We start from the raw sequence: 18,713 nt of genomic DNA on the forward strand, positions 1-18,713 counted from the left end.
AAATAAAAAATCCGACAACCATTGGTCCACAAGGGCAAAAGGACCAGATTTTCACAGCTGAAACAGTCCTGAATTGGCAATCAGAAAATGCATTAGCCCAGAACAAAGTCCCCTCCAAAATCCTCTCCAACCAAGAAATCCAACCCAAACAGATCCAGCAAAATGTGAGTATGGTTGCTGAAATCAAAGAAAAAATCCAAACACTCCATGAAGAACTTATTGAACTTGTCACAATGTTCAACAACCGTCCTGCAACACCCATTCTCTTTGCCCAAAAATAAGCAGAAAAGAAAAGCCTGGAAAATCAGTTGAGATCGATTGAAGGAACCCAACTAGAGCAATGGCAACCAACCCCCCCACCATTTTTCCCAAAACCTTCTCAACCAAACTCCCAATATTCTCTGCTTACAAAACCAACCTTCTCACTTTTCGAATCATCATTACCTCCACAGATATTCCCACCTTCTGCATTACCAGCCACAAACTTCCTCACCCCAAAGAAGCCAAAGAAATATTGCCACCATAAAGCCCAAATTTCAAAAAATATCACTGAAGAAAAAGGAAAATGCTCCCAAGAACATCTACCTCTCCAAAACCAACCCTCTCCATCAAACCAAACCCCTGGAGTTCATCATATAGACAACCCATCACAGACTTCCTGCTACGAACCATCCAAAACAACGGGAATGACCAAGAGCTAGAAACAATAGATGCCTCTTCTGAACACAGCGCTGATTATTTGTATGACTTGAATGCTATTGCTCCCTAGCAAAATTTTATGATAAAAAATGAGTATCCTCCTCAGCACCAAGAAGAACAGATGCCTTATGTTGAAGAGACACATATCAAAAGTGATACTGGCGACATGGGAGAACTAAAAGGAATTCAAGACCCAGCAATTTTTATAAGAAGGATTGCGTACTAGAAATGTATGCATGGTGAACAGCAGAATCGCAACTCCCAAGAGCAACTACACAGTCAGTAATACAAAAATTCATTGTAAGAACTACTGGAAGATTAAGAGAGTGGTACATTAGCCTTGGCCCATATAGGCAACTCCAACTACAACAGGTGGACATACAGGCCTTTATTGCCTATATCCACAAAGAATTTCTTGGAGATGCCGAGCTTTATGTTGACAAAGCAAGAGGCGAATGCCTAGGAGCAAAATGTTGCTCATTCATTCCAGAGCAACTGATGAAACATTTTAAGGCAATGTCCAAAAGATACTATGTGATAGGAGGAGTTGATGATCTTACCCTTAAACAATCCTACGTAACCGCTCTTCCTAAGCCGTTAGGAGATGAAGTTAGCAAATTTCTAACAAAAAGAGGTATTATTTACCCCAAGCAACCCTTGGTGAACTCTATCAACACACCAAACTGGCCTTAGAAAAGCTGTGCAATAACAAAAACTTCCTTGACCAAATTGAGTCCAGAGTCAGAAAACTTGGAAGTGCAAGCAACTTCATGGTGCTTCAATTCCAATGCTCAGATTCCAAAACTTGTGAATGCTCAAACAAGAAATAGAGCCACTTCAGAAAGGGAAACAACTTCAGAAGAAATAAGTTTTCTGACAACAAAACAAAATCCTGGAGGTTCTTGAGAAAAAAGGCCAGAAGAGGAAAATCTTCTAACAAGTGTTTTATCTGCAGGAACCAAGGCATTTTGATAAAAACTGCCCAAAGAAGCACAAAAGTGAAAAAGCGATAAAATTACTTGAAGAACATTTCCCTGATGAGGAAGTTGATTTTGAATCCATATTCTCCTTAGATGATGAAGAAAACTCTTCATCCCTGCTTGCCAGTGGCTACTCAAGAGAAGAAGAAGAAGATGTCCTTTATATTGACAACAACATTTTTCCAGTTTCAAATTTTCACTGAAAAATATGCCAAGACCATACCTTCTGAACCCACTATAGCCAACATCTACCAAACACCCCATTCCCGAGTCCAAATTTTTACTGAAAAATATGCCAAAACCATACCTGTCATTGCATTTTTTGACACCGGTGCAACAATGTCCGTCCTAAACCCAAGAATGCTCCCACCAAGCCGCTGGACAAACCTTACCCAAAATTTGAAAGCAGCAAAAAGGAGAAAAAATCACTATTGATAAAATCTCCAAACCCATAACCATTAAACTTTTCCTAGATTGCAAAATCAGGCAGCAGATCCTAGGGTCAGACCTCCTTGGAAAGGAACTATTGATAGGATACGATATCCTTCAACATCTCCTTCCATAAATACGTTGGACAAAAATGGTATCTTACTGGACCAATGTTCTAAACCTATACCTCCTAGTCACCATAAGAGAAGAAATCATTACCACCTCTTGTGCCGAAACCCATAGCCAATACCTAAACAAATGTCCCAAACCACTCCGGAAAAATCCTGATTTCTTTGTCACTCTACCATTCAAGAATAATGAGGACATAAATCCAACAAAAGCCAGCCACCATGGCATGAACCCTGAACATTACAAACTTTTCATGGAAGAAACATATCAGCTGCTATCTGAAGGACACGTAGCACAAAACCTCCCAATGGACGTGTGAAGCATTCCATGTGAACAAACACTCTGAGCAGGTCCGAGGAAAAATGAGGTTGGTCATCAACTACCAGCCACTTAAACCAGTTTTGGCTCACCAAAAGTTCCCACTCCCAAACAGGCATTCATTATTTCGAAACCTATCCAATGCCCATATTTTTTTCAAAATTTGATCTAAAGGCCGGATTTTGGCAACTTGGGATTGCCCCATCAGAACGATATAAAACACCCTTTTGTATCCTAGACCACCATTTTCAACGGACAATCATGCCCTTCGCATTGAAAAATGCACATCTATTTTTCAAAAACCAATGATCAAGATTTTTGAACCAATCCTATACAATGCTTTCATTTACATTGATGACATACTCCTGTTCACAAAGGATAATGCGATCACACCAATCACTCTTATCCCAATTCCACTCCATTGTCAAAACGCACGGCATCATGCTCTCTGAAAAGAAAATGCCCTTGGTAAAAACAGAAATTGAAATTTTTGGAATGACCATCTCCAATGGTCAATACCATCTCCAACCCCGTATTGCTCATGAACTTGAAAATTTTTCTAGATGCCCTTCGTTCAAAAAAGATGATTCAACAGTTCTTAGGAATTGTTGACTACATGGCTGCGTTCATTCCAAAACTTAGCAAATACACATCCAAACTCTCCCCCCAGCTCAAGAAAAAACCTCCACCCTGGAAGGCTGAGCAGACAGAAGCGGTTACAATATTAAAAAAGATGGCCCATAAATTACCCCCTCTTCAAATCCCTTCAGTTGGAAAAAGGATCCTTCAAACTGATGAAGGCAACCATTATTAGGCAGCAATCCTCTTAGAAGAAAAGGACTCAAAGAAACAAGTATGCGGATAAAAGAGTGGCAACCTTCAAAGAGAACTTGGCAATAAAACGAGGCATTGAAAAATTCCAATTCCATCTTGTCGATCATAAGTTCCTAGTAAAAATAGACATGAAAGCATTCCCAATTATGCTTGATTTCAAGAAAAAGGCACTTCCAAACCCCATATTATTGAGGCGTGCACAATGGTTTACACAATATGATTTTGAAGTAGTATATATCAATGGAGAAACCAACACACTTCTACACAATATGGTTTACACAAGCATATTTGGGAATGCTTTTATGTCAGATTTTACCAGAAGGTCGAACAGTAGTTAATTATCTCCTACATGTAGGAGATACTTAAAATTCTTTCGTCCAAATATTTACATCAACGGTAATGCTAATGGTCCAAATAAGGAAGCATCCAAATACGAAAGATGAAAATGAACAAGCTTTTACACAAACTTTTACTCACAGAACAAATCAAGACATTGAGTCATAAACATAAACTCAGAACAGACCAAAGCATCAGATCATAAACATAACTTTTAAAAGATTAAAAACTTACATAGAATTCTAGCGCAGAAGCGAGCTTGATACACCACTAGAAGGATAATATACGTCCTTCTGCCTAAGCAGGGATAACACTTAGACTAAACTCATACTATAGGTTTTAGAGCACTCAGACTCACACTCTTCTAAATTAGACTCGCACACAAGCACTCAGAGACCCATACACTTCACTCATTTTTCTCCTCTTCCTTGAATGTGGTGCTACTCCCCTTTTATAGCCGAGAGATGACTGGATTTGAATCCGTTTGAAGTATGCAGGCTTGAAAGGGTTTGAAGTCCGCTTCAATAATTGCTCTGGACTTGAACAGGTTTGAAATCCGCACCGACATAAAAAGATTCTGTTGGGCCTACCCTGTTTTAAAATGGCAACATTGTTCTTTGTTATTGTGTCGGCATCTACAGTAAAAGGCATCTTCTTTTGGCTGGGGACACGTGTCCTGCGTGGTTTGGAGTCGGTCCGTCCCCTTCCTCTTAAAGTAGATTCTTTTAGCTGGATAATGGGGTTAAGATCCCGTAGTAATCATCTTCAAATTGATTCATCGTATCTTCCTCTCCTTCTGTCTTCTCTGCTACATACATATCATCTTCGTCTTCTTCTTCTAATGCCATTAGTAGCTTCTTCTTGGGCTCTTGTTTGGATAATTAGGGTTTTGCTGCTTCATCATTGTTACATAATCCATATGTTCAATCTGGGAATTTTCATGATTTTGAGGAGAAGGAACTATTTTAAGTTCGAGATTCTCTGGTTTTAAAGAAGTGTTTTTATAGTTATCCCACCATTTTACCGAAATTTGTCTTTGAAGTTTAGGGATATAATCCCATCTATCATTGTCATACTCGGTTATTTTGTATGACCATTTTAAGATCCAAGGGACTTGACATGAAGCCATAAAATAGATGTCATAATTCCTTTTAAGGAAATGCTTATTAAAGTCGGTAAATTTCCTTTGAGATATTTGTACTTCATTGGAGAGGATTTTTGTACATGATCCCCATAAAATGAACCAGTTTTTGAACCTGTTTGGAAATTCGGTAAAACTATTAAGTTTAAACTGGATATACTAGATTCTTAAGATTTTGATAAGCAAAGATTTCATCCCATGCTTTGATATATTCAAAGTAGTGATATGTTTTAATTTTAAAATCGTTTGTATTTAGAATCCTTGGTTTTAAAGGATCAAGTCCCCAATCTCTGTAGGAGATAAATATTTGAAGTTTTGAGAATGCAATCTGAGAGTCATTATTCCTATAGTTATTAACTATAGTTACTGATCCTGTTTCCATTAAAATGACTTCATAATATTCCCTGCATCTCTCGCCTTTATTTGGATGTAAAGGGGTTTTTAGATATATTGCTACTATTTCAGCATGGGGTTTTCTCTTGTGATCATCTTCTATGACCATTAGAGGCATGTATGCAGTATCTACAAAAGGTGTCCTATTAGGACTTTGATTCGGATTATAAGTCCTTATGGGGGATTGTTGGTGAGATATCTCAATCTCTTGAGCTTTCTTTTTTATTAAAGCGCTTGGTGATTTTGACGATGTAGCCAAGCTTTTACTTGGGTTGGGGACTATCCCCATTTGTTGTTTTTGGGATTGCCCTCCCTGCAAAAATTCTCTTGTTAAGCAATCAGGAAGATGGTTAGCTTTTCTTTGAATACGTTTAATAGTAAATTCAAATGCTGAGAGAATACCTTGCCAACGTGCAAATATTCGTTTTGAAACAAGATTTTTGACATCTTTTTCTAGAATATCCTTGGCAGCTTTGCAATAGGTACGAATAAGAAAAAGCTTATCTAGCAAATCGCTTTGAAGTTTTGTTACATAATGAACAATTGCAAGGATCTCTTTCTCAACCATGGAATAATTTTGTTGGGCCAGGTTCCAAGCTTTTGATGTAATTCGGACTAATTGTTTTTTTCATGAAGTTTCTGTTTAAGTACTCCCCCCAGTCCTTGTTCAGAAGCATATGTTTTAATGATTTTAAAAGCTGCTGGACTAGATAGAGTGAGACAGGGTAATTCTTTTGCCCTAAGTTTGATTTTTCTAACTGCTTTGGTATCCTCGTCCGACCAATCAAGAGGGTTCTTGTTCAACGTTGGAACAAATGTTTAGCATCAATGGCAAGGTTTTTGTAGAAATCAGAAATATAATTCAAATATCCAAGAAATCTTTGAATGTTTTTCTTGTCTTTTATAACATCCGAAAATTTGTCTGCAAACTAGATTGCTCTATCAATGGGAATGATTCTCCCTTGATAAATATTGTGACCAAGGAATCTCACCTTGGTCTGGAAATGTTTATCTTTTTTGCCGACGCTACTAGACCAACATTTTTAATAGCTCTTAAAAATATGTTTAAATGTTTCCAATGTTGATCAATAGATTCAGAAAAGACAAGTACATCATAAATATATGCTATCATGGATTTTGTATATATTAAATTAAATATAGCATTCATGATATTTTGAAATTCTGATGGTGCATTTTTTAATCCGAAAGGCATGACATTCCATTCATATTGTCCAAAAGGGACTTTGAAAGTTGTTTTGTATTTATCTTTTTCGATAATTTTGATTTGCCAATATCCGGACGTTAGATCGAATTTTGAAAAAATACTGGCATTAACCAGCATATCAAGAATGTCTCTTTTATTGAGAATTGGACTTATCCATCGTAGGACTTTGTTTAGAGGTTTATAATTTATAACCAGTCTAGGAGCTCACCTTTCTATTCCGAGGCCTTTTCAACATAAAAGGCCGAACAGCTCCAAGGTGAGGTACTTTTTCTAATAAGACTTTATTAAGAAATTCTTGGATTTCTTTTTTACAAATTTCGAAAAGTCTGCTATTCATTTGAATAGGTCGTGCCTTGGTAGAAATTTTTCATTCATCAAAATCTGGCACATGAGGGAGCTCTACTATATGCTATTTTCTATCCCAAAAGGTATTAGGGACTTCGGAGCATATCTCTCTTTCAAGAGTCTTTTTAAAACTACTAATCTCTTGTTGCAACTTGGGAGATGACAAATTTTCTTCAATTTGTTTGTGCTTAATTTCCTCTTTTAGATAAAAAAGGAATATGTATTTAGTAGAGATTTGCCTTTTAATATTATTTATCTCATGAACCTTGGGTTTATCTATGAAATTAAATTTCACTTCATGTCTTTTAATATTAGCTTCTATTCGTTTATCATCAATCTTTATGGGGTAGAGCATATTTAGGAAAGGGGTTCCTAGAATAACTGGTTGACTTAAACCTTTAACCATGATGAACAAAAGTTTAAAACAAGCTCCATTACTGCAAACTGCAGCATCAGACAGTTTGTAATTTATTAGCATTTTGCTACCATAAGCAATATTTAAGACCTGGGTAGTTTTACTAAAGTATTTTGTAGAGACTAAGCCCTCATTTATGCAATTTAAATCAACTCCTGAGTCAATAAGAGCAAGGGTCTAAAAGCGATATTCCTGTTGTACCACAATTTTATCAGTAGCAAACCATCTTTGTGTTACTACCTTGTCTAGAAGATCAATATATTTAAGGTTTTGGAGTAAAGATTTTTCTAAAGTGTTACATTGAGATCCTTCTCCTTCTTTTAGAACTTTTGGTGGCGTATCTTATACCTCGGGAGGTATAAAATTATTGGGGTATTCATTTATTAAATTATTAAATTCTTCTTCCGTATTTTAATTCTTCCTTTCTTTCCCAAGAAGTCGTAGCCATTTCTAAGATTTGAACTCTTGTTGTAAGATTTATTAGCTCATTACGAACTTCATTTAGTTTATGCTTTAATTCGGGAACTGAGGGTTCTCTATCATTCCGGGTTTTATTTTGAACCCGTTTAAGGATGTCTTGAAAGCTATATTCCTTTTTTGTTGGTAAAAGAAAATTTTGGGTGTAGCAGGCCTGGATGGGTTTTTTGCCATGTTTATGTATTGGATTAAGGCTTCTTTTTTAGCCATTGGATCATTAATTTTGTCAATTAAGTCAATGATTAAGTTTTCTTCTTTTGTAAGGGTATTTATACTCAAACCATTCATATCTATGATTGATTTGTAAAAATTACATTGGAAAGAGTCATTGCCTTTACAATCATCTTCTGAGTTAGAGTCATAGCTTAAAAAGACTAACTCTTTGTCATTAATTTCCCCAATTAACATTTCTTCTTCAGATTTAGCAGAGTCATTTGAAGTTTCTTCATTAATCAACAAAATATTAAATATTTGTTTTTTAACATTTTCATAAATTTCAAAAGCATTAATTTTTCTTTTGACCCGACATTTATTTTTATAATGCCCTACCTTACCACAGTTATAACAAAATGGTACTTTTCTTTTTCCCTTGTGCTTAAAAGAATGATCTTGGATAAACCGTTTAGAGAATTTCTTTTGTTTTAAAGGTTGATTATATCTAGACTTGTGAAGAGTTTTATGGTTTTCTTTAAGCAGAGGTTTAGAAGAGGGTAACGTATTGCACCCATACTGTTCACAGAAATCCTCTAATTCCTTCTTCCCAATTATCCTTTGTTTTTCTAGTTGTCTTCTGAGTTTTAGGTCTGCACATAATGCAAGACCCTCAGCACAGATTTCTGCTGATAACGATCCTAATGTATATTGGGAATAAGGAATAGTTCCGTTATGTTTATTTTTAAGTCTTGTTTTGACATTTTCAGTAAAAAGATGTGGCAGGCCTGAAATGAATTTTTCCTTCCAATGATCCGCTTTACTATATTCTCTAGATAGTAGTCTTGAGTAAAAAACATCTTTATGCCATTTAAAGTGAGAGAGTGTAGGGCAACATAAGTTTGATAGTAAATCTTCCGATCTTACTGCTAAGAGTGCCTTACTACCAACAAAATGAAGCGTGATGGTATAAATTAGTGTATTTTAATTGTATCACCTTCATCCACCACCATTTCTTGGATCTATCCTGGACCAATTTCCGCTTTAACCATCCATTTCTTAGTGGTGTTAAGGATATGATTTTTGGCGGATTCTTTCATGTGGAAATCCCACCAGCCTCTAAGCCATCTCGTAAAGCCACATATAATGGCTTTGGGTATTTCGTGATCTTTATTACCTCTAGCTTTTACAAGCAGTAGCATGCATTGTCATATGTTCATTAAGTCAAGAATTTGGTTTTTTGACATACTATCTATACTCCAATTAACAATAGATCTGCCGGAGTAAGATATAGAACTAGCAATAAGGTCTTCTTCTATTTGAAGGTCTACTAGAGTAGGTCGAGGATAGTACATTCTAGTTTGGAAAATTGGTCTAGTTTTTCTCCTGTAGTCTATCCTGTTAATATCTAAGCCATCAGATTTAAAGGCTTCTTCCATTTCTATAATTTCCCGATCTGAATAATTTGGATCTTTTTGTAAGACTTGTAACTCACCAATAATAGGAGACTGTTCCTTTATTTTATCATTAATATTTAATTTTGCAAGCCTCTTGACTAATTCATCCACAAGATCTTTATTATCATCTTTTTTCTTTATTCCTTGTAGGCTGAGTTTTCCTACTTCTATACTAGGTGGTGGTTTGAACAATACAGCTTCTTTGTAGTTTTTTTTTTCTTTTCCTGCTGCATGGGTTTTAGTTTGTTCAGCACGTTTTCAATTCTGGTGGTTTGTTTTCTCAAGGTTTGAAGAAAAAGATTTGTATAGTTATTTTGTTATATGATATGTGGTATACCCTCTAGTTTAGCCATATGATTGTTTTTTCTGTTTAGGCCCTGTTTGAAGGGTGAGACCTTGGTTTCCAGCTTTTCACCTTTCAGTTGTAAACTAGTTTTAGGAGGGTGAATAGACTCAATAGTTTCACCTTTGACTGTATGAAAGGTTTGATTATTATGGCTTTTCGGCCATATTAATTTCGGGGTTTGAGAAATCTGGGATTTTAATTCTTCTGCATTTTAATATTTATTTAAGCCATTTGAAATACTTTACATTAGCTTTGTGTTGCAACATAAAATTATTTAATTTTTATGAAGTATATTCCTTAGCTCTTCTTTAAATTCTTGAAAGAACAACTCTCTAATTTGTCTATTTTCTTCTGAGAGAAAATCTCTTTTGATCCATTCTTTATCAATGACAAACTTGTCTTGACATTGAATTGTAAGTAAATCAAATTCAAAATCTGACATAGTAGGTTCTTCTGACCCAGTTTGGGAAGAACCAGGGATGTTAACTTTATACATCAGATGCTAGACTTGATTTCAAGTTTTTCTAAGACCTTCCATAATTATTTTCTCTTTGTGTACCTTCTCATAATCTAAGGAACATGTGATGTACAAGATCTGGGTGGATTGTTAGAAGATAGATTAGATAGGCTCAGTCTAGTTTTTCTAGACGATGGAAATTGAATTTCTATTTCATCGTCAGGATATTCTATAATCTGTTTAGGCTCTCTATTCTCAAGGACTTTATTATGGTTCTCAGATTAGAGAGACCATCGCTCAGGTAGCATTACCTGTGTCCATGATACGGTCTTAGGTATAACCAAATTAGATTTTTCCATGTTTGTTTGGAAAAATATTGTCTAACCCTTAGTGTCCATTTTTCTTGCATTTGGACATAAGGTGTTCATAACCTTATAACAAATTCTATAGATAAAAGCTAAATTTTGAAACCCTGGGTCCATATCAAAACTTTTCGTTTTAAAGTTCAAGGTTAAAACTTTTAATAGGTTTGGATCAAATAAGGCTATCGAAAAATTCGAAAAGTAATTAAAGTATATATGCCTGTTATCTCTTAAACAAAGTAGGACATAATTATTTAATCCTGTTCTAGTTAGAGGTTTAACCGCTATTTGGACTAGGCCAATATGTAAATAATTAAAATTCTTCCGTTTATGGTCTTCTAGTAGATAGGGTTCTAATAAAATTCGCCATTTCAAGATTATAGCTGTAATCTGAGTCAACTGGAAACAGTTCCTATACTTTTCTGCCTTCCTGGCTTAAGTGATCTTTGGGTGGCAACGATTTTTAGATTGAATTATAATCTTAATTTAGCTAATTTTTCAGTTAACCACTGTTAAAACCTGGTTTTGATACCAAATAAAAGAGCGTCCAAATCGGAAAGATGAAAATGAATAATCTTTTGACTTTAAATTGCTAAGATGGCTGATGTTCGGCTTGTAGTGTCCTATTCCAGGCCCTACAGATCGAAAGTTTTTCTAGACCATTTCATTGAATTTGAGCCTGTGCTAGACCAACCTGATAATTCTGAGAAGCTTTGCTACAGGTTCAACACATCGTCAAGCAAAACATCCAGGTTGAAATATGCTAAATGTAAATGATTTTCAGGACAAACACCATGGCTGAGTAAATGTTCTAATTGTGTTCAATATTCAGCACCTTCAACACCTTTTGTTCCTTAAGCACATCTCAAATAAGTCCCTATCTATTTGAAGCTTTTGTGCTGAGTGTTGTGTTCAAACACTTTTGTGCCGAGCCCTTTCCTACATTTGAGTTGTCCTATAGAAGTTTGAAAACAAGAAATAAGAACTGGGTCAATTTAATAGTGGAACCTAGCCTGTCTGTTCCTTTCTATAAGTTTAATCTATCATCATCTTCCTTTCTACAAATGATGTTCCTTTCTACAGAATAAACAAAAAATTGGAACAGATGGAAATTGTACACCCTGAAAATGGACATTCCAAGGTGTATAATCATCATCTGTTCCTAATATACTTTTCAACTCCTGTCTTTTCTCATCTTCCTTCAAATAAGTCAACCTTGAGCAAAACTCCTGGTTTCAATATTCAGCACGTTTTGTTGAGGGCGTGAGTAAATGTTCAAACTGGAATAAGCCGAACACTACTCTCCTGATAAAACATCATTTGGGTACTGTTGAGATCCAAATGATGTGTTCATAAAACTCCTCCCACCTTGCTGATAACTTACATTGGCTCTTTAGGTCCATCGTAGGACTTTGTTTAAATTTAAGTCCGCTTCTTTTCTCCTCCTCCTTGAATAAAGTGAAATAGAAATTCAATTTTCATCATATAGGAAAACTAGACTGAGCCTATCTAATTTATCTTCTAACACTCCACCCAGAACTTCTACTTCATTTGTTCCTCAGATAGATTATGAGGAGGTACACAATGAGAAGATAATTTTGGAAGGTCTTAGAAAAATTTCAAATCAAGTCCAGCATCCGATGTATAAAGTTAACATTCCTGGTTCTTCCTAAACTGGGTCAGAAGAACCTACTATGTTATATTTTGAATTTGATTTATTTACAATTCAATGTCAAGACAAGTTTATCATTGATAAAGAATGGATTAAAAGAGATTTTCTCTCTGAAGAAAATAGGCAAATTAAAAAGTGGTTCCTTCAAGAATTTAAAGAAGAGTTAAGAAATATACTTCATAAAAAAATCAACAATTTTATGTTGCAACACAAAGCTAATGTAAAGTTTTTCAAATGACTTAAATACATCTGAAAATCCAGAGGAATTAAAATCCCAGATTTCTCAAATCCCGAAATTAATATGGCCGAAAAACCATTTCATACCTTTCATACAGTCAAAGGTGAATCTGTTGAGTCTATTCACCCGCCTAAAACAAGTTTACAACTGAAAAGTGAAAAGTTGAAAACCAAGGCCTCACCTTTCAAACTAGGGCCTAAAGAGACAAGACAAGCATATGGCTAAACTAGAGGGTATACCACATATCATAAAACAAAATAACTATACAAATCTTTTTCATAAAACCTTGGGAAAACAAAAGGCTAGAATTGAAAACGTGTTGAACAAACTAAAACCCATGCGGCAGGAAAAGAAAAAAGAAAACCACAAAGAAGCTGTACTGTTCAAACCACCACCTAGTATAGAAGTGGGAAAATTCAGCCTACAAGGAATAAAGGAAAAAGATGATAATAAAGAACTTGTGCATGAATTAGTCAAGAGACAACCAAATTAAATATTAATGATAAAATAAAGGGACAGTCTCGTATTATTGGTGAGTTACAAAAAGATCCAAATTAAAGAAATGGAAGAAGCCTTTAAATCTAATGGCTTAGATATCAATAGGATAAACTATGGGAGAAAAACTAGACCAGTTTCCCAGACTAGAATGTACTGTCCACGACCTACTCCAGTAGACTTTCAAATAGAAGAAGACCTTATTGCTAGTTCTATATCTTACTCCGGCAGATCTATTGTTAATTGGAATATAGATGGTATGTCAGAAAACCAAATTCTTGACTTAATGAAGCATATGACAATTTATGCTACTGCTTGTAAAGCTAGCGGTAATAAATATTACGAAATAGCCAAAGCTATTATATGTGGCTTTACGGGATGGCTTAGAGGCTGGTGGGATTTCCATATGGACAAAACATCAGATCCTTAACGCCACTAAGCAGTGGATGGTTAAACCTGAAATTGGTATGGGACAGATCCAAGACATGGTGGTCGATGAAGGTGATTCAATTAATACAATATAATTTATACCATCACGCTTCATTTTGTTGGTAGTACGACTCTCTTAGCTGTAAGATCGAAAGATTTGCTATCAAACTTACGTTGCCTTACACTCTCTCACTTTAAATAGTATAAAGATAGTTTTTACTTAAGACTACTATCTAGGGAAGATAGTAAAGCAGATTAGCGGAAGGAAAAATTCATTTCAGGCCTCCCACATCTTTTTGCTGAAAAGGTCAAAACAAGACTTAAAAATAAACATAATGGAACTATTCCTTATTTTCAATATACATTAGATGAGTTATCAGCATAAATCTATGCTGAGGGTCTTGCATTATGTACAGACCTAAAACTCAGAAGACAACTAGAAAAACAAGGGATAACTGGGAAGAAGGAATTTGGGGACTTCTGTGAACAGTTTGGGTACAATACTTTATCCTCGTCTAAACCCCGGCATAAAGAAAACCATAAAACTTTTCACAAGTCTAGATATAATCAATCCTTAGAAAAAAAAAAGAAATTCCTTAAAAGGTTTATCCAAGATGATTCTTTTAAGCACAAGGGAAAAAGGAAAGTACCAGTTTGTTATAACTGTGGTAAGGTAGGGCATTATAAAAATAAATGCTGGGTTAAAAGAAAAATTAATGCCCATGAAATTGATGAAAATGTTAAAAAACAAATATTTAATATTTTGTTGATTAATGAAGAAACTTCGGATGACTCTGCTGAATCTGAAGAAGAAATGTTAATTGGGGAAATTAATGACAAAGAGTTAGTCTTTTCGAGCTCAGACTCAGACTTAGAAGATGATTGTAAAGGCAATGACTCTGGCCGATGTAATTTTTACAAAGCAATCATAGATATGAATGGTTTGACTATAAATACCCTAACAAAAGAAAAAAAGTTAATAATTGGTTTAATTGACAAAATTAATGATCCAGATGCTAAAAAAGAAGCCATAATCCAATACATAAACATGGCAAAAAACCCATCCAGGCCTGCTACACCCAAAACTTCCTTATACCAACAAAAGAGGAATATAGCTTTCAAGACATCCTTAAACAGGTTCAGAGTAAAACCTAGAATGATAGAGAACCCTCAGTTGTAAAACCCAGAATGATAGAGAACCCTCAATTCTCGAATTAAAACATGAACTAAATGGAGTTTTCAATGAGCTAATAAATCTTAAAACAAGAATTCAAATCTTAGAAATGGCTATGAATTCTTGGGAAAGAAAGGAGGAATTAAAATGCGGAAGAAGAATATAATAATTTAATAAATGAATACCCCGATAATCTTATACTACCCGAGGTATAAGATACGCTACCAAAAGTTCTAGAAGAAGGGTTTAATAAATGAATACCCCAATAATTTCAATGTAACACTTAAGAAAAATCTTTACTCCAAAACCTTAAATATATTAATCTTCTAGACAAGGTAGTAACACAAAGATGGTTTGCTACTGATAAAATTGTTGTACAACAAGAATATCACTTTCAGACCACTGCTCTTATTGATTCAGGAGTTGATTTAAATTGCATAAATGAGGGCTTAGTCCCTACAAAATACTTTAGAAAAACTACCCAGGTCTTAAATATTGCTTATGGTAGCAAAATGCTAATAAATTACAAATTGTCTTATGCTGCGGTTTGCAGTAATGGAGCTTGTTTTAGACTTCCGCTCATCATGGTTAAAGGTTTAAGTCAACCGGTTATTTTAGGAACTCCTTTCCTAAATATGCTTTACCCCATAAAGATTGATGATACAGGAATAGAAGCTAATATTGAAGGAGATGAAGTAAAATTCAATTTCATAGATAAACCTAGGGTTCATGAGATAAATAATATTAAAAGTGAAATCTCTACTAAACAACGATTCCTTTCTTATCTAAAAGAGGAAATTAAGTACAAAATAATTGATAAAAAATTTTATCTCCCAAGTTGCAACAAGAGATTAGTAGTTTTAAAGGACTATTGAAAGAGAGATATGCTCTGAAGTCCCTAATGCCTTTTGGGATAGAAAACAACATATAGTCGAGCTCCCTTATGAGCCAAATTTTAATGAACGAAAAATTTCTACCAAGGCACGACCTATTCAAATGAATAGTAGACTTTTGGAAATTTGCAAAAAGGAAATCCAAGAATTTCTTAATAAAAGTCTTATTAGAAAAAGCACCTCGCCTCGGGGCTGCTCGGCCTTTTATGTTAAAAAGGCCTCTGAAATAGAAAGGAGAGCTCTTAGACTGGTTATAAATTATAAACCTCTAAACAAAGTCCTACGATATGGATAAGATACCCAATTCCCAATATGCTCTTAGACCTTCTTGATAGGCTGGTTAATGCCTGTATTTTTTCAAAATTCGATCTAAAGTCTGGATATTGGCAAATCCAAATTGTCGAAAAATATAAATACAAAACAACTTTCAATGTCCCCTTTGGACATTATGAATGAAATGTCATGCATTTCGGATTAAAAAATGCACTATCAGAAATTCAAAATATCATGAATGATATATTTAATCCTTACACAAAATTCATGATAGTATATATTGATGATGTACTTGTCTTTCCTGAATCTGTTAATCAATATTGCAAACATTTTAACATATTTTTAAGAGCTATTAAAAATGTTGGACTAGTCGTACCGACAAAAAAGATAAACATTTTCCAGACCATGGTGAGATTCCTTGGTCACAATATTTATCAGGGGAGAATCATTCCCATTGATAGAGTAATCCAGTTTGCAAGCAAATTTTCGGACGTTATAAAAGATAAGAAAGAACTTCAAAGATTTCTTGGATGTTTGAATTATATTTCTGATTTCTACAAAAACCTTACCATTGACGTTAAACCTTTGTTCCAACAGTTCCCTCCTGATTTGTCGTATGAGCATAGCAAAGTAGTTAGAAAAATCAAACTTAGGGCAAAAGAATTACCCTGCTTCGCACTATCTAGTTCCGAAGCTCTTAAAATCATTGAAACAGATGCTTCTGAACAAGGACTGGGGGAGTACTTAAACAAAAACTTCATGAAAAAGAACAACCAACAAAATTATTCCATGGTTAAGAAAGAGATCCTTGCAGTTGTTTATTGTGTAACAAAATTTCAGAACGATTTGCTGAATAAGCCTTTTCTTATTCGTACCGATTGCAAAGCTGCCAAGGATATTCTAAAAAAAGATGTTAAAAATCTCGTTTCAAAACAAATATTTGCACGATGACAAGGTATTCTCTCAACATTTGAATTTACTATTGAATTCATTTAAGGAAAAGCTAACCATCTTCCTGACTTCTTAACACGAGAATTTTTGCAGGGAGGGCAGGAGATCGCATAAACAACAAATGGAGATAGTCCCCAACCCAAGTAAAAGCTTGGCTACATCGTCAAAATCACCAAGCACTTTAATAAAAAAACAAGCTCAAGAGATTGAGATATCTCACCAATAATCCCCCATAAGGACTTATAGTTTGAATCAAAGTCCTAATAGGACATCTTTTGTGGATACCACATATATATCTCTAATGAACATAGAAGATGATCACAAGAGAAAACCCCCTGCTGAAATAGCAGCAATATATCTAAAAAACTATTTGCATCCAAATAAAGGCGATAGATGCAGGGAATATTATGAAGCCATTTTAATGGAAACAATATCAGTAACTATAGTTCATAACAATAGGAATAATGACTCTCAAATTGCCTTCTCAAAACTTCAAATACATAATATTATCTCCTACAAAGATTGGCGACTTGCTCCTTTAAATCTAAGGATTCTAAATACAAAAGAAATGAAAACCTATCACTAGTTTGAGTATATCAAAGCATGGGATGAAATCTTTGCTTATCAAAATCTTTAGAATACTCATCGTTGGTATGTCCAATTTAAACTTAATACTTTTACCAATTTTCCAAACTGGTTCAAAAACTTGTTCTTTTTATGGGGATCATGTACAAAAATTCTCCCCAATGAAGTATATCTCAAAGGAAATTTACCGACCTTAATAAGCATTTTCCTGAAAGGAATTATCACATCTATTTTTTGGCTTTATATCAAGTCCCTTGGATCTTAAAATGGTCACACAATATAACCAAGGATGACAATTTAGGTAAAATGGTGGGATAAGTATAGAAACACTTCTTTAAAACCAGAGAATCTCGAACTTAAAATAGTTCCATCTCCTCAAAATCATGAAAATTCTCATATTGCACTTATGGATTTTGTAACAATGAGAGAGGCAGCAAAACCCTAAATTATCCAAAAAAGAGCTCAAGAAGAAGTTACTAATGGCATTAGAAGAAGATGTGAACATAATACGTCCGTATCAGAAAAGACAAAAGGAGAGGAAGATATGATGAATCAAAATAAAGAACTCTGCTAGGGGATCTTAACCCCATTATCCAGCTAATAGAATCTACTTTAAGATGAAGTGGACGGACCGGCTCCTCACTACCCAGGACACATGTCCCCTAGCCAACTGTAGATGCCTTTTACTGTAGATGCCTTTTACTGTAGATGCCGACACAATAATGAAGAACACTGTCGCCATTTTTAAACGGGGTAGGCCCAAAAGACTCTTTTGGTGTCGGTGCGGACTTCAAACCTGTTCAAGTCTGAAGCAATTATTGAAGTGGACTTCAAACCCTTTCAAGCCCGCAGACTTCAAACGGATTCAAATCCGGTCATCTCTCGTCTATAAAAGGGGAGTAGAACCTCATTCAAGGAAGCGAAGAAAAAGAAGGAGTGAAGTGTATGAGTCTCTGAGTGCTTGTGTGCGAGAGTCTAAGTGTTTTCCAAGTGTTTAGAAGAGTGTTAGTCTGAGTGTGAGTCTGAGTGCTCTAAAACCTATAGTCTGAGTTTAGTCAGACTATTATCCTTGCTTAGGCAGAAGGACGTATATTATCCTTCTGGTGGTATATCAAGCTCGCTTCTGTCCTAGAATTCTATGTAATTTTTTAATATTTTAAAAGTTATGTTTATCATTTGATGCTTTGGTCTGTTCTGAGTTTATGTTTATGACTCGATGTCTTGATTTGTTCTGTGAGTAAAAGTTTGTGTAAAAGCTTGTTCATTTTCATCTTTCATATTTGGACGATTTCTTATTTGGAACATCAGCATTCCCGCTTATGTAAATATTTGGATGAAAGAATTTTAATTCTCTCCTAAATGTAGGAGATAATTAACCACTGTTCGGCCTTTTGGTGTTTGAATTATTGAAAACCTACCGTTGAGAATAGTGTTCGGCCTATTCCAGGTTGAAACTTGTTGATGTAAGCAAAGGCCGATGTGTTGAACATTTGAACAAAACACTATATGG

The sequence above is a fragment of the Amborella trichopoda genome, chromosome 2 (genome assembly GCF_054954075.1).
Source record: "Amborella trichopoda isolate Santa Cruz 75 chromosome 2, AtrichopodaSantaCruz75HAP2 v2.0, whole genome shotgun sequence".
Lineage (NCBI taxonomy): Eukaryota > Viridiplantae > Streptophyta > Magnoliopsida > Amborellales > Amborellaceae > Amborella > Amborella trichopoda.